The sequence below is a fragment of the Pseudophryne corroboree genome, chromosome 11, assembly GCF_028390025.1.
Source record: "Pseudophryne corroboree isolate aPseCor3 chromosome 11, aPseCor3.hap2, whole genome shotgun sequence".
Lineage (NCBI taxonomy): Eukaryota > Metazoa > Chordata > Amphibia > Anura > Myobatrachidae > Pseudophryne > Pseudophryne corroboree.
This window is the reverse complement of record NC_086454.1, coordinates 164,567,792-164,582,837: the sequence shown is the minus strand read 5'-3', so window position 1 is coordinate 164,582,837 and position 15,046 is coordinate 164,567,792.

Sequence of the window (15,046 nt, the reverse complement as noted above, 5' to 3'; positions counted from 1 at the left end):
GCTGATGTCTTTTCCGGATGGGTGTATCTGGGCAGAGGGGGAGACAAAGGAAAAACGGGTGAAAGAAACAGGCCATGGAATTCATTTGCAATCCTTATCATAACACTGTCTCTATGGATGGGTCATAAATTAAATCTGCTGCTATAACAATGCCCTCGCTCCTTAAACTCATCAAAATTGTGCCGTGCTTGTGCCACGTCAGAATTCGAACACACCTAAATATCGAACCAATAATTATGACGACTCCCAGGATACAAAGGAGAAACTTTCCTACACTCATAATAACATTTTGAGCCCACTCTCCTAATCCTGAGAAACAATTTCATGGGTTCAACCATGAGACCCAGTCGGTCAGCTCATTACCCACAGCGGTCAGGGTAAGTTTGTGTCTCCTCCGGAACTCCCACTTCAACTGTAATATATCATCCATCTTTTGATCGATAATCTCTGTGGGGTCGTCAGTGCTGTTTGTAATATACGTACAGCACTTCACACCATACTGAGTTGCCAAAGTGACACAGTACCCACCCGTCACGGCTGTGATATAATTAAGGACCATCCTGTGCTGGATGAGTTCCATCTTGTAAGCTTGTAACTCCCTTCCCGTATACCTGAAGGTGTCGTCATACATCTCAGTGATATTATCTATCAAGTTCGCTAGCGCATGGATATACCTATAATTTATAATTCCTCTGGCAGCATGGGTGATGTCTAATGCAAGAAGGAATTGAATCCCGGTGGATTCGTGGATCAAATCAGAGGCTACGTGCTCTGTCCTCTCTATGAGGTGTCTCTTGACGATGTGTTCATAGTGAGTATGAGTATAAGGAGCCTGAGCACTGCGGTGAACATCTTTCATCTTATCATGGGTTATGGTCATGACCTCTGGCAACACTCTTCCAACATAACACAATCCCTCTGAGTTCGGGGCAAGCCACTTATACGCCTTCCTCCCACATATGAAATAGGCATCATCTGGGAGAACATAGGGGACAGAATATGACATTACCATATTACAAACTTTCCAAGTGAAAAACCCCATCCATAGTTTTCCCATTTGCTCAGTACAAATATCAGGCTGGATGATATGAGCAGAGTACCCTGGTGATACTTTTTCCAACCCACATGGTCTTGCTTCCTCGATTATACCTATACCGAAAATACCTTCCACTGTTGGCTATTTGGCGTACAAGTTCAGAGTCTATGGGTATCCTATCAGCTCTGTGCGAAAAGGCCATTGTCTGGTTATTCCACGTCACTTCCCAATTTCCCGGTTTTCGGTAATTGGAAATATTGAAACATAATAAGGATCTATCTACATGGTACTGGTGGAGCTTCAAACTAGGGGGCCTAGAAATATTGAATTTCTTGTCCACCGGTCTCCCACCCCGTAATTTGAGTACCTCATCTATTGCTAAAGGGTATGGTACTAATCCTGACTTGCTCTGACCTTGAGGTACTTGTGAGCACACCCAGCATTCTGTCTGGTTTAAGACCTTACCCACTAGTGAGTGGTAATCACTCAATGGATGACATTCCATGTTGATATTAAGGCTGGACTGACATCTCTGGATGCACCCATCCTCGACTATGTTCTCACAATTATTACAAATGCAATTTTCCTCAGCCAATAACCCTTCACAGTGCCTCCGAGCTCCCTGACTACCAGATCGCTTTCTGATACTCGCCTTTGCTCGAGTGATGTGTTGCTCTTGAGATTCTACAAATCCATCCCCGCCATCAGAACCCATTCCAGATCCTTTCTCGACCTCTCTGGGACCCTCACCGAAACAGACTGTCATGGTCAACAACAGGATTAACACGAAAACCCGGAACGCAGTCTCTTTGGGTAGGTCCATCTTGTTAAGGGAAGAGAAAGGAAACAAGAAGGGGGGGGGGGAAAGAAGAGGAGAAGGAGGGTAGTGGGGAATGAAAAAAATAAAAAAAACTGGTGCGACAACCGCCTCTGATCTTGTTGTTCTCCGCGCTCAGGTGCCGTCTCAACAGTACTGCCTCTCAACCTTCCCGGAACAGACACTCCAGTGATACGATGTTCTCTACACTCTGCTCTTTGTCACGGGTTCTCTCTGGGTCAGCGACCTTCTTACAGTGGGACGAGTGGACCCAAATCTCTTTCGGCAACCTTTAATGCTGTTGTGCTGGTTAGCAAGACTTGGTACGGTCCTTCCCACCTGTCAATGAGGCAACCTGAGCATAGAAAATTTCGAATCATTACATAGTCCCCAGGTTCAATGTCATGACAATTACTGTTCGGTAGGTCAGGAATCACCAGCTTTAGATTTCTTTTTGATTCCTCAGCTGCTGGCTCATCCTAACCAAATATTTTACAGTCACTTCGTTATTGCATTTCAAATCATCCTGGGGGTCTATCATTACATGGGGTTGTCGGCCAAAAAGAATCTCAAAGGGTGATAGGTTAAGGGGGGACCTGGGAGTGGTTCTGATGCTGTACAATACTAGTGGCAAAGCTTCTGGCCACAACAATCCAGTCTCAGCCATCACTTTGCTCAGCTTGTTCTTAATAGTGCTGTTCATTCTCTCCACCTTCGCACTCGCCTGTGGTCGGTACGGAGTATGCAGCTTGCTATTAATTCCCATCAGTTTGCACATTACTTGAAAGACTTCACCTGTAAAATGGGTACCCCTATCGCTTTCCATTATTCTAGGGATACCATAACTACACACAAATTCCTGCACAATTTTCTTTGCAGTGAACGTAGCAGTATTTGTGGCAGCAGGGAACGCTTCTACCCAATTGGAAAATACATCAATACAGACTAACACATATTTTAAATTCCTACAGGGTGGTAACTGTATGAAGTCAATTTGTATTACCTGAAAAGGGCCATCTGTCGGAGGGATATGGGATGGTTCTGTTGGTATTGACTTTCCAATATTCTTCCTCAAGCAAGTAAGACATGTCATTGCTTTCTTACCCGCATGAGAAGAGAATCCTGGCACACACCAGTAGGCTCTCACCAGCTTACACATACCCTCTTTACCCAGATGAGTCAGACCGTGTGCCGCCTCAGCTAAGCTTGGAAGATATTCTCTGGGGGCCACTGGCTTACCGTGTCCACCTGTCCAGAGTCCTGAGGACTCCTGGCCATACCCCTTTGACCTCCAGACCGCCTTTTCCTGTAGGGAACACAAATTTTGCATTTCAATTAATTTTTGTGTGTTGATTGTGTTGAATGTCATCAGTGATGTGATGTTCATTTGTATGGGGGTGCTGGCTGCTGATTTAGCAGCTTCGTCTGCCCGGCTGTTACCAAGTGAGATTGGGTCTTGGTTGTAAGTGTGTGCTTTGCACTTGATAACAGCCACTCTGTCTGGTGCTTGTATCGCTGTTAGAAGCCTTTTTATGTGGGATGCATGCGCTACAGGTGTGCCAGCTGCCGTCATGAAATTTCTGAGGCGCCATAGGGCCCCGAAATCATGCACTACTCCAAAGGCATACCTAGAATCTGTGTATATATTGGCTGACTTACCCTTGGCCAATTCACACGCTCTGGTTAGGGCGACCAGCTCAGCAACTTGTGCTGAGTGGGGTGGGCCCAGGGGTTCAGCTTCTATGATACCTCTGTCATCTACGACTGTGTATCCAGTACACAGGTCTCCCGAGTCCATCTGTCTGTGGCAACTACCGTCAGTGTAAAAAGTAAAATCTACGCCTTCCAGTGGGTTGTCACTGATGTCAGGTCTTGCAGTGAAAGTCTGATTTAGGTATTCCATACAATCATGCGTATCAGCATCTGTACTAAATCCTCCTTCACCATCATTCTCATCCTCCACCCTTTGTGCCTGTCCAGGCACACTTGGCAGATAAGTTGCAGGATTTAGTGCGCTGCATCTCTTTATGTTGATGTTTACAGGGGCCATTAGTGCTAATTCCCAGTTTGTAAACTGTGCCGATGAGACATGTCTGGTTTGGGCGGAGTTCAGTAAGGCTGATACTGCATGAGGTGTATGGATGGTCAGGTTGTGTCCTAACACTATGTCTTCGCTTTTACTTACCAGCAAAGCTATCGCTGCAACACTTTGCAAGCATGTGGGGAGAGACCGTGCTACGGTGTCCAACTGTGCACTGTAGTAAGCTACCGGCCTGCTGGCATCACCATGTCTCTGGGTTAAAACTCCTGCTGCGCACCCTGCGCTTTCTGTACCGTATAATTCAAAGGGCTTCCCATAATCTGGCATACCTAATGCAGGCGCCTGTGATAGGCACTGTTTGAGTCTCTCAAAGGCCAGTTCGGACTCATCTGTTTGCGAGATCCGATCTGGTTTGTTCGAGGAGACCATTTCTTGCAAAGGTAAAGCCAGTATGGAGAATCCTGGGATCCAGTTTCGGCAGTACCCACACATTCCAAGGAAAGTGCGGATCTGTTGCTGGGTTTGTGGCAGGGTCATGTCGCGAATCGCCTGTATTCTATCAGCGGAGAGATGTCTAAGTCCTTGAGTCAAGCAATTTCCCAAATATTTTACCCTTGTCTGGCAAAGCTGCAACTTATCCTTTGAAACCTTGTGTCCCGTATTAGAAAGGTAAAACAGAAGCTGTTTCGTGTCTTTCAAGGACGATTCGAGTGAATCAGAACACAGCAATAAGTCATCGACATACTGTATTAATACTGACCCGCTCTCAGGTTGAAAGGATTGTAAACAGTCATGCAAAGCCTGGGAGAAAATACTTGGGCTGTCAATGAAACCTTGGGGAAGACGAGTCCATGTGTACTGTACTCCCCTGTATGTAAATGCAAAGAGGTATTGGCTGTCAGGGTGCAGAGGGACAGAAAAGAAGGCAGAACAGAGGTCAATGACAGTGAAAAATTTTGCAGTAGGGGAAATTTGCATGAGGATGACAGCTGGATTGGGCACTACTGGGAATTGGCTCTCAACTATCTTGTTTATCCCCCTTAGATCCTGCACTAGCCTGTAACCCCTTCCCCCATTCTTTTTCACAGGGAAGATGGGACTATTGGCAGTGCTGGTCGTCCTGACTAGGATGCCCTGTTGTAGCCATCGCTCTATGACGGGGTACACTCCTGATTCTACCTCTGGCTTCAGAGGATACTGAGGGATTTTTGGAGCTATCCTACCGTCTTTTACTTGCACTACTACCGGAGCTACATTCGCTATCAATCCAGTGTCTTGTCCATCTTTGGTCCAAAGGGAACCCGGTATTTGTGAGATCATTTCCTCTACCTTTGATGGACACTTGTCTATAACAGCAGAATGCAACATTAGCCTTTGAGGGGTGTCTAATATATCTTGCACTTCCTGAACGTGATTCTCAGGTATATCCAAGAAGACACCCTCAGGAGTACAGTATATGACACACCGCATTTTACACAATAAATCTCTTCCAATCAGGTTAGTCGGAGCCACTGCAGCCAGCAAAAAAGAATGCTTGGTTTGCAATGGCCCTATTGTAACCTCTGCAGGTCTACTCAAAGGGTAGTGTTGCACTATTCCTGTTACTCCCATTGCCGAAATTGTTTTACCCGTGGTTTTCATACCTACAGTTGAATTTAACACTGACCTGGCCGCCCCTGTATCTACAAGAAAAGGTAATGGTACACCAGCTACATCAACCGTGACCTCAGGTTCACTACCAATGCTAGCAATCAACTTCACTGGCTGCAGACTACAGGTGTGGCCCAACCCCTATGGTGAGATGATACCCTCCTGCAGCGCGTTGGCAGCTACGATATGTGGGGGAGGTAGCTGAGAATTTCCGGAGGTCTGACCATCTCTCCTTGGGGGGTACCTCCTTGTTTCCCTTGCATGTGGCTTGTAACTTCTCCTATGTGGTCCCTGATCCCAATTATGTGAGTAGTAGTGTGGTTCGTATTCTCTGTCTAGGGTTCTATCTTGGCTATGCGCTCTACTACTCCTTCAGTCTTTGGCAAAATGCCCTTCCTTCCTACAAATATAGCATATTCTAGGTCTGTCCCAAACAGCAGGGGTCCGGGTTTTTGGCTGATGGTGTTTTGCCGTAAGGGCCTGTAGACTTACCATCATCAGTTTTTCCCCCTGTGACTCCCTGTGTTTAATGATGTTCCTATCATGCTCGACAGCGGACTCTCTCAATGCAGCCACTGAGATACCTCTCCAGTTTGGTAGAGAGGTCTGTACCCTTGTCCTGAGTGCCTCCTTCAACCCGTCCATTAATACTGAAACAGCTACCTCCCTATGATGTGCATTGTCTCTAATGTCCTCTATCCCAGTGTATCTAGACATTTCCTGCAGTGTTCGATGGAAATATTCGGATGCCGTTTCACCTTCCTTTTGTCTTATGGAAAATATTTTATTCCATTTGACAACAGTAGGGAAATATATTCCTAATTGCAGATTGATTTGTCTTACCTTCTCCTGAGTGTACTCATCAGTGATAGGTACTTCTTCGTCTAAATTGCAATCAGTTATGAACTTCACGGGGTCAATATTGGAGGGTAAACATACTCGTAGCACTGTTCGCCAATCTTTGTTTGTGGGTTCGGTGGCGTTACCTTACTCTTTAATGAACCTCTGGCATGCGACTAGATCCTTTCTAGGATCGGGAAACTCTGACATAATTGACCTCAATTCTGCCCGGGACCAGGGACAATGCATGGCAATGTTCCTGATGGGAGTGACTCCCTGAGCGTCAGTCTTCCCATTGGGGACTGCAATCACCCTGACAGGATTTAATACAATTACATCCTTCTGGTTTGATTCTACAATGTGGGGTGCTATGCTTTCTGCATAATGTACGGTACCGTACTTACCTGTGGACACGACCTCACTTATCCCTCCGCTAGGGGGCCTGACTACTGCTCTTGTTGGTTGGGCCGTGCCAACCTGAGTGTTTTATATGGTGGCTGCTAGATAGAGTGCCGATATCGTGCTGGGCTCATCTTGTTCGCAATCCTGGGGAAAATTTAAAACAGGATACAACTGGCAAGGGTTAGGGTTAGTACATTTTGCAATTACACTCTTATTCTGTACCAATGTATCATTGCCTGTAGCCATTTTCTCCCCAACAATATATGGTGGTGGTGCCATCACCATTGTTTTCCCGCTAGGTTTGGAACCTGCTGCGCGAGCTAATTCCTTTTGCATATCCCCCTCCTGTTGCCATAAATTTAAACAGTCTGTATGTTTAATCCTTTGTTTCTTGGATTTTATCAGACATATCCTTAACCTTAAGTTCTGTAATACCTCTGGTTCAAAGCTGTCCACTCTAGGGAATGGTACCCTATCTTTGTTGGTCATACATATCCACTCATTGCATAAACAATCTGTGTGTGAACCATATTTTTCACACATGATAAACCTTGCGGGGCCTTTTGGCCATGATTCTGCCTGAACCCTGTCTAAACGTCTCTTACTTGAGCAACTGCCTCCCATATTTGTGGGTCTCTTCCAATACCTTTTTAAAAAATTCCCACAAACACCAAAATACTCAATATAAGTAGACGGTGGAAGTATACCTGAGCGCCTTCCACTCGCTCGCGCCCACGCTGGCCAGTACTACCATACACTGTTGATAGCGAAGGCAATGTACCCAGCTTAGGGCTCCTATCAGACCTTACACCGTAATTTCTTTTGGTGGAAGTTCTATTTGGAATGTTTTCCTGAGAGAGGCAGCGAAAATTTCCTTTTCGGTTTCTTTCACTGGAATTGTTTGTAGGGTGAAAAACAGAGAAATTAGATAACTATTTTTCACTCTTTCCAGTGAAGCCCACCAGGGAGATTTCCCGAAGTTATCAAAGAAAAACCCTTTGGTCTATACAATCACGTCTGCGTATGCTCTTCCACAGATGATACAATAATATCACGTTGCTCTGTGCAGAACAAACGGACGTGTGATGCAATAGCACAGCCTATAGATACTAGTTATCTATATGCCCTACGATTGTTGTAGACCACCTAGTACCACCTAGTAGACCACCTCAGAGTTGTATGGGATACCACTCAGTCCACTAAGACCACTTTAGTCCACTTTTAATAATGCAGGGCTGCGAACCCTACGCCACCATATCTCTACTAACCCAGTGTGCACACCTAGACCACTTTGTAGTCCACCTTGTTCACCTAGTTCTTGGGTTCAGTATCCACTCACTCCTGCACTCGCTCACTCAAATGCACTTTATTTTTCTGTACAGAAAATTATCATTCAGACAAGCAGCTTTACTCCCAGAGGAAACACAGTAAATAAGGGTTTTATACTAAACTTTGGAAGCTGGGCAATCTTGTGTTATTGTAGCGTGGCTACTATCCCACCTTTAAACTAAATGAACTATCGTGTGGTTTTATTATGCGCACACAATGCTATGCAAGCTTGCGTGATTACGCAACTGTGCGTACCTTTATGCCACGTGTGCGGCCTTGCGCTACGTGCACGTTTTGTGTACGCTGTCCTCACGTTCAGTACCACGTGTACCAATGTGCGGACGCAATAAAACAATTCACACAATTTCTATAAATGTGAGCAATAGTAACTATAATCACTCACTTAACACGCCACACAGTTTCTTTTCTTATAACTAGGCCAGACTGCGTTTGTGTTTTACACTTCCTTCCTTTATATTTGTATTATGAATCTAGTAATGTGAATGTTATGGCAACAATGTGGGAGAGTATGCACAGGGTATGGGTGTACGCTTTTGTTGTGTACGCATTTGGTGCCAAAAATAAATTCACAGATTTTAAATAACTTTTTACCTGCTTACCTTATGAGTTCTTACCAGCATCTCTACAAACCATACAGAGCAGACACCATCTAATCAGCAATTAAGTAGGGTTTTCAGTATATCCACCGACCAAGAAAAGGATACGTAGGATCCCCCGTCCACCCTTATGCTGATAGATTATGTCTGCTTGTGACCTGTTAAGCAGTAAAAATGTGGAAAATCGGACGATGCCCCCAATTGATAATGTCGATTATCTTTACAGGAATAAAAGCTATACCTTAAACACACCATCAATACACTTTAAACCTTTAGCCGCTGCGCCCGCTATACTTAGTTCACACTCTACGCACCTTTTACGCTATTAGCGTACAGAGCCCCGTACAGTGTACGGACTCTGCGTACACACGCCGCACTGATGGTACAAAGTACTCTCAGCGCATACACACCCAGAGATACACTTAAAACCTTCTACAGCAATTCAATGCAGCAATAATAATAATAATAATAATACTTTAAACCTTAGCAGGGCAATGAGCACACGACACCAATTGTGATTTACCGCTGGGTTCCGACACCACAGTGGATTATTTCTGAAAGGGGGTTTACAATACAAATTATACACTACAATACAAACAATATATATAACAGAATAATGGCTACAGGTCAATGTACATACGTGAGAATATTCGCGTGCGCTTCCTGGTCCAGTCCTCCGTAATCAAATAGATAACGTTGTGAGTCTTGTGTCTGGCCGCTCTGCAGCAGGCTTTATTTATACAAGTCTTCCAAAAGCAATACAATGGATACTGTAATCCCTTTGTCCATTGGACACAGGGATGCACCTTTACAGTACAGGAGAGGTCATAGGTTGATTTGAATAGGTAGGCGATGTCTTTCTCAACTGTTCTTGTGGGTGGTCTCCTCTGGATTCCCACCGCATACATAATATACAGTAAATACAGTTTGTATCTAAATTCTGCTTCTGCACATAACTATCTGCAGGAACATGCGATCTTCCGCAGACCAACACCGGAATGTTTCCCTTAAAATACCCTACAGCTGGATACCAAATACCACCTTATAACCTTAGTCTGTCCCCTCTTATCCTGTAAAGGTGAATCCCTTTGTTCTGCAACCATTTAAACAGCTATAACTTTCTGATGTGGTGCAAGGAGACTATGTGTACATTGTGCACTACTTGGATTAAATATGTAATGTGTTTTAATGGCTCTCCAACGTACGCAAACTCTGCCGTAAATACCCATACCACGCACCGATGCGCAGGTCACGCGGGAGCGACCATACGCAAATTGCGGATATGTGCACTCACGGCAGAACAAGTGCACGTGCAGTGGGCATGTGTGTGCAGTTTATATGTGCTGTGTGTTCTTCAATATTTTTTGACTTTGACACCTGCGTTTTTCTAGCCACTCCCTGAAAAAGGTCAGTTGACACCCACAAACGCCTTCCTGTCAATCTTGCGAACGGCTGTGCAAATGGATTCTTCATAAAACCCATCGCACAGCAACGATCCACTTTGTACCTGTGCATCGCGCCTGCGCATTGCGGTGCATACACATGCGCAGTTCTGACCTGATTGCAGAGCTGCAAAAACCGCTTGCAAGCAATCAGGTCTGAATTACCCCCCCAGGGGCGAATTGAGATGAAAAACCAGCCCGGGAAATTTATGAAAGCAACCCTAATGTGTATGGGTTCTGTTGAGGGAGTGGGGTATGTCGAGGGGGCTTGATCCCTCCTCATAGGCCCTGATTATGAGTTGGATGCAGTTGCAGCCTTCCTTGCATCTTTTTCTGCAGTTACATCTGCGACTTTAGACTAATGCCATTACAATACATTTCCCTGGTGTGCATCCGTATATGCAACGACAGAGACACCCACTTTAAGTGTCTACAAATGCTGCAATCATGCTTTGTGCATCTTTAGATGCCACCATCGGCTGCTTAATTAATCTATGCTAGATGCAAATCATTTGACTGAAAATGGCCTCCAATGTGAGTAATTTATCATTTCTATACACAACCCACTTGCAGCAACACGTTCATACTATGGGCCTAATTCAGAGTTGGGCGCAGCAGCAAATTTTTTAGCAGTTGGGCAAAACCATGTGCACTGCAGGGGGGCAGATATAACATATCCAGAGAGAGTTAGATTTGGATGGGGTGTGTTCAAACTGAAAACTAAATTACAGTGTAAAAATAAAGCAGCCATTATTTACCCTGCACAGAAACAAAATAGCCCACCCAAACCTAACTCTCTGCAAATGTTATATCTCCCCCCCCCTGCAGTGCACATGGTTTTGCCCATATGCTAATAAATTTGCTGCTCGATCAACTCTGATTTACCCCTTATGTTAAATCTGCGTCTGATTGGTCAACACCCTGTAACTGCCTAGGAAAGTCCAACATACTTCTAGAGATGTGCGGCGGGCACTTTTCGTGTTTTGTGTTTTGGTTTTGGTTCTAATTTCACTTTTGTGTTTTAGTTTTGGCTTGGTTTTGCCAAAACCACCCTTTCGTGTTTTGGTTTTGGATCTGGGATAATTTTGGGAAAAAAACATAAACACAGCTAAAATCACAGAATTTGGGGGTAATTTTGCTTCTACGGTATTATTAACCTAAATAACAATAATTTCCACTCATTTTGAGTCTATTCTGAACACCTCACAATATTGTTTTTAGGCCAAAGGTTGCACCGAGGTTGCTGGATGACTAAACTAAGCGACACAAGTGGACAACACAAACACCTGGCCCATCTAGGAGTGGCACTGCAGTGTCAGACAGGAGGGCAGATATAAAAAAAAGGCCCCAAACAGCACATGATGCAAAGAAGAAAAAGAATTGCAATGAGGTAGTTGTATGACTAAGCCAAGCGACACACACAATTGGCCCATCTAGGCGTGGCACTGCAGTGGCAGACAGGAGGGCAGATATCAAAAAAAGGCCTCTAACAGCACATGATGCAAAGAAGAAAAATAGGTGCTCCTTAAGGTTGCTGTATGACTAAGTTAAGCAACACAACTACCTGGCCCATCTAGTAGTGTCACGCAGTGGCTGAATGTCGAGAGTGGGCCGCAATTGTTGGGTCCACTGACAGCATCTCCAGCACGCTCCAGTCACTTTTAAAAAAATCTGCAATTGGTGGACTTATACGGCAGTACCCCAGGACTGGACTCATACGGCAGTGTCACAAAGGATGGCACTTTTCAAAAACTAGGCCCCAGACAGCACCTCATGCAAAGATGACGAAGAGGTGCAATGAGGTAGCTGTATAACTAAGCCAAGCGACACAAACAATTCCATCTGGAATTATACGTCCAAATCAGTGGAATTAATTGGCAAGATCACTGTAATTAATAATTGTAAATCACTGACATTAATTGGCAAAATCACTGTAATTATACGTCCAAATCACTGGAATTAAATGGCAAAATCTCGCTATCGCCTGCCTAGTGAAGTGGAATCTAGATGGGATTTGGTACCAGGGACACAATACCTCCATCAATTGTCTAACACCAACATAAGTGTCAAGGCCTTAGTTATGAGGGCTTCCATCGTCATGTGAAGTTGAACCACTAGTCATGAACATAGGCCAGGGCCTCAGCCATTTCTTGACACTCCGTGTCGTAGATGGCATATTTGCAAGTTTACGTTTCTCCTCAGACCATTTCAATTTCTTTTTTTGGGTCTTTTTACTGAACTTTGGCTTTTTGGATTTTACATGCCCTCTACTATCACATTGGCCATCAGCCTTGGCAGACGACGTTGATGACATTTCATCGTCTATGTCATGGTTAGTGGTAGCAGCTTCAGCACTAGGAGGAAGTGGTTCTTCTTGATCTTTCCCTATTTTATCCTTAAAATTTTTGTTCTACATTATTTTTTGGGAGTTATATGAGACAATGGGGGTAAATCCGACCCATTCGCATGCAGCAGTTTATCACTGCGGTGCGAACGGGTGCGGAATGCGCATGCGTGACGGCCACAGTGCACATGCGCGATGTTGCCTGGCAACAGGGGATGCAGGGTTACGTCGCATCTTGAGAAGAAAGCGGTCGCAGAGCGGACCGCAAATAAAATGGACAGGAAGAAGGCGGACCTGGGCGTCTCCACAGCGTTTGCAGCTTTTTTCGGGGAGTGGATTGGAAAACGCAGGCGTGTCCAGAACAATGGAGGGGGGATGTCTGATGTCAGAGGCAGCTTCAGCATCGCAGGGATCATCGCACAGGGTAAGTAGGTATAGGGATGGTCAAGTTCTGCTTGAAAATTTTTTAGCTTAGCAGGGCTGCACAAACAATCACTCCACCATCCAGGTGGACATAGGTTGTTCGCTCGCTAGCTGCTTTTAGCAGCAGTGCAAACTCTAAGCCGCCGCCCTCTGGGAGTGTATCTTAGCTTAGCAGAAGTGCGAACGAAAGGATCGCAGCGCTGCTACTAAAAAAAATTGTGTAGTTTCAGAGTAGCTGCAGACCTACTCCTACCTTGCGATCACTTCAGTCTGTTTAGTTCCTGTTTTGACGTCACAAACACGCGCTGCGTTCGGCAAGCCACTCCCCCGTTTCCCCAGCCACTCCAGCGTTTTTATCTGGCACGCCTGCGTTTTTACACACACTCCCCAAAAACGGTCAGTAACCACCCAGAAACACCCACTTCCTTTCAATCACTCAACGATCAGCAGTGCGACTGAAAAGCGTCGCTCGAGCTTGTGTAAAACTGCATCGGCATTTGTGAAAGTACGTCGCACGTGTGCAGGGCGCACCATACGCATGCGCAGAAGTGACGATTTTTTGCCTGATCGCTGCGCTTCAAACAACGGCAGCTAGCGATCAACCCCTTAAATATTAGAACATTTATGACAATTTAAAGAACGCTACAAACACAGACTAGGGGGCAATATGTATTATATCTTATAGAACAGAGGTATTCAATATGTGGCCATCCAGGTGCTGTGGAAATACACATCCCAACATGCCCTGCCACAGTTTTAGCATGTACTAATAGGAAGATTGTGGCAGTGCATGCTGGGATGTGTAGCCACAGCAGCTGAAGGACTGAATGTTGAATACCTCCATTCTAGAAAGTGGTCAAGTTGAGAAGTTCTCCATAGAAAACCTCCCAACAGTGGCGGAAATACTGGAGACAATAGAGACGGTTGCCACTGGGAGCTTGCCCTAAAGGGGCATCGACTCCATTGATCCACTGTCAGTTTGCCAGCACTATGTACTGGCCGAGAGAAGCAGGGGGCGGGTCACTTGCTGAGCCTTGAGAGATCAGTGATGATGTGGGCGGAGCAATGCTCACGGCTCCCATTACACCCACACTATGTCCCCAGCAAGGAGGTGTTTTGTTCATATGTTTGTAAATCCAGTCATAAGGACACAGAGACATGTGAGTTCACTGCTGTGCTGTTTTATTCCATCACCAACTCCAGGCACACTGCACACTGGTTTTGTTGGAAGAATTAGGTCAGCGCGCTCTGGGGATGTGTGTTGAGGAGGGGGGGGTTGGGGGAAACGGGAAGGAGGGGATTGTTTTTGTGTTTGTATAGGGATGTCTATAATGTTTGTCTCTCATTTGGGTGCAATGATATCTCGTGAGACATGAATTGGGTTATTTATATTTATTAGGTGTATAACGTGGGTGGGTCCCCTCTTCAGGTGTGTCCTGCAGACTACCCTTTCTGGGTGTACCTTCCTAGACGGTACACCTGTGGTGGGGCCTTTATAGTCAGTATGTCCAATTACCACTATCAGGTGTGTCTTGCAGACCACCCTTTATGTGTATACCCTCCTGATGGTATACCTTCTCAGAAGGACCCCAGCTGGGGTTAATGTCGGGTGTCCCTGTTTATGGGTCACCTTTACCATAGGTGTGGTGAGCCTATGTGCTTCTGGTGGGTTTACTTATTTGTGTGGTGTTATGAGTGTGACAGTTTGCGGCGTCCCGCCTGTCAGACTCTAAGTTTTGTCCTCGGCTTTAGATAGCGGGTATGGGGCTGTGAGATCTCACCTTCCGCCGTCTCCAACGCGTTTCAGCTTACAAGCCTTTCTCTAGGATCCTAGAGAAAGGCTTGTAAGCTGAAACGCGTTGGAGACCTGTGACCTGACATACACACAGACTTTCCCCATACTTCCAGCACACCCTTCTCCTGCCGGAGAAGGAGAAACACACAGCTCTGGACCTGCATCGCCCGCTCACGTGACACTGCACGTGACGCGGCCATCAGGAATGAGCAGACGGGACCCCGGAAGCAGGAGAGAGACGCGGTGCCTGCTGCAGGGACGGGAACGAAGGAAGCGGGCACGGAACTACAGACACCGGCGGCAGACGCTC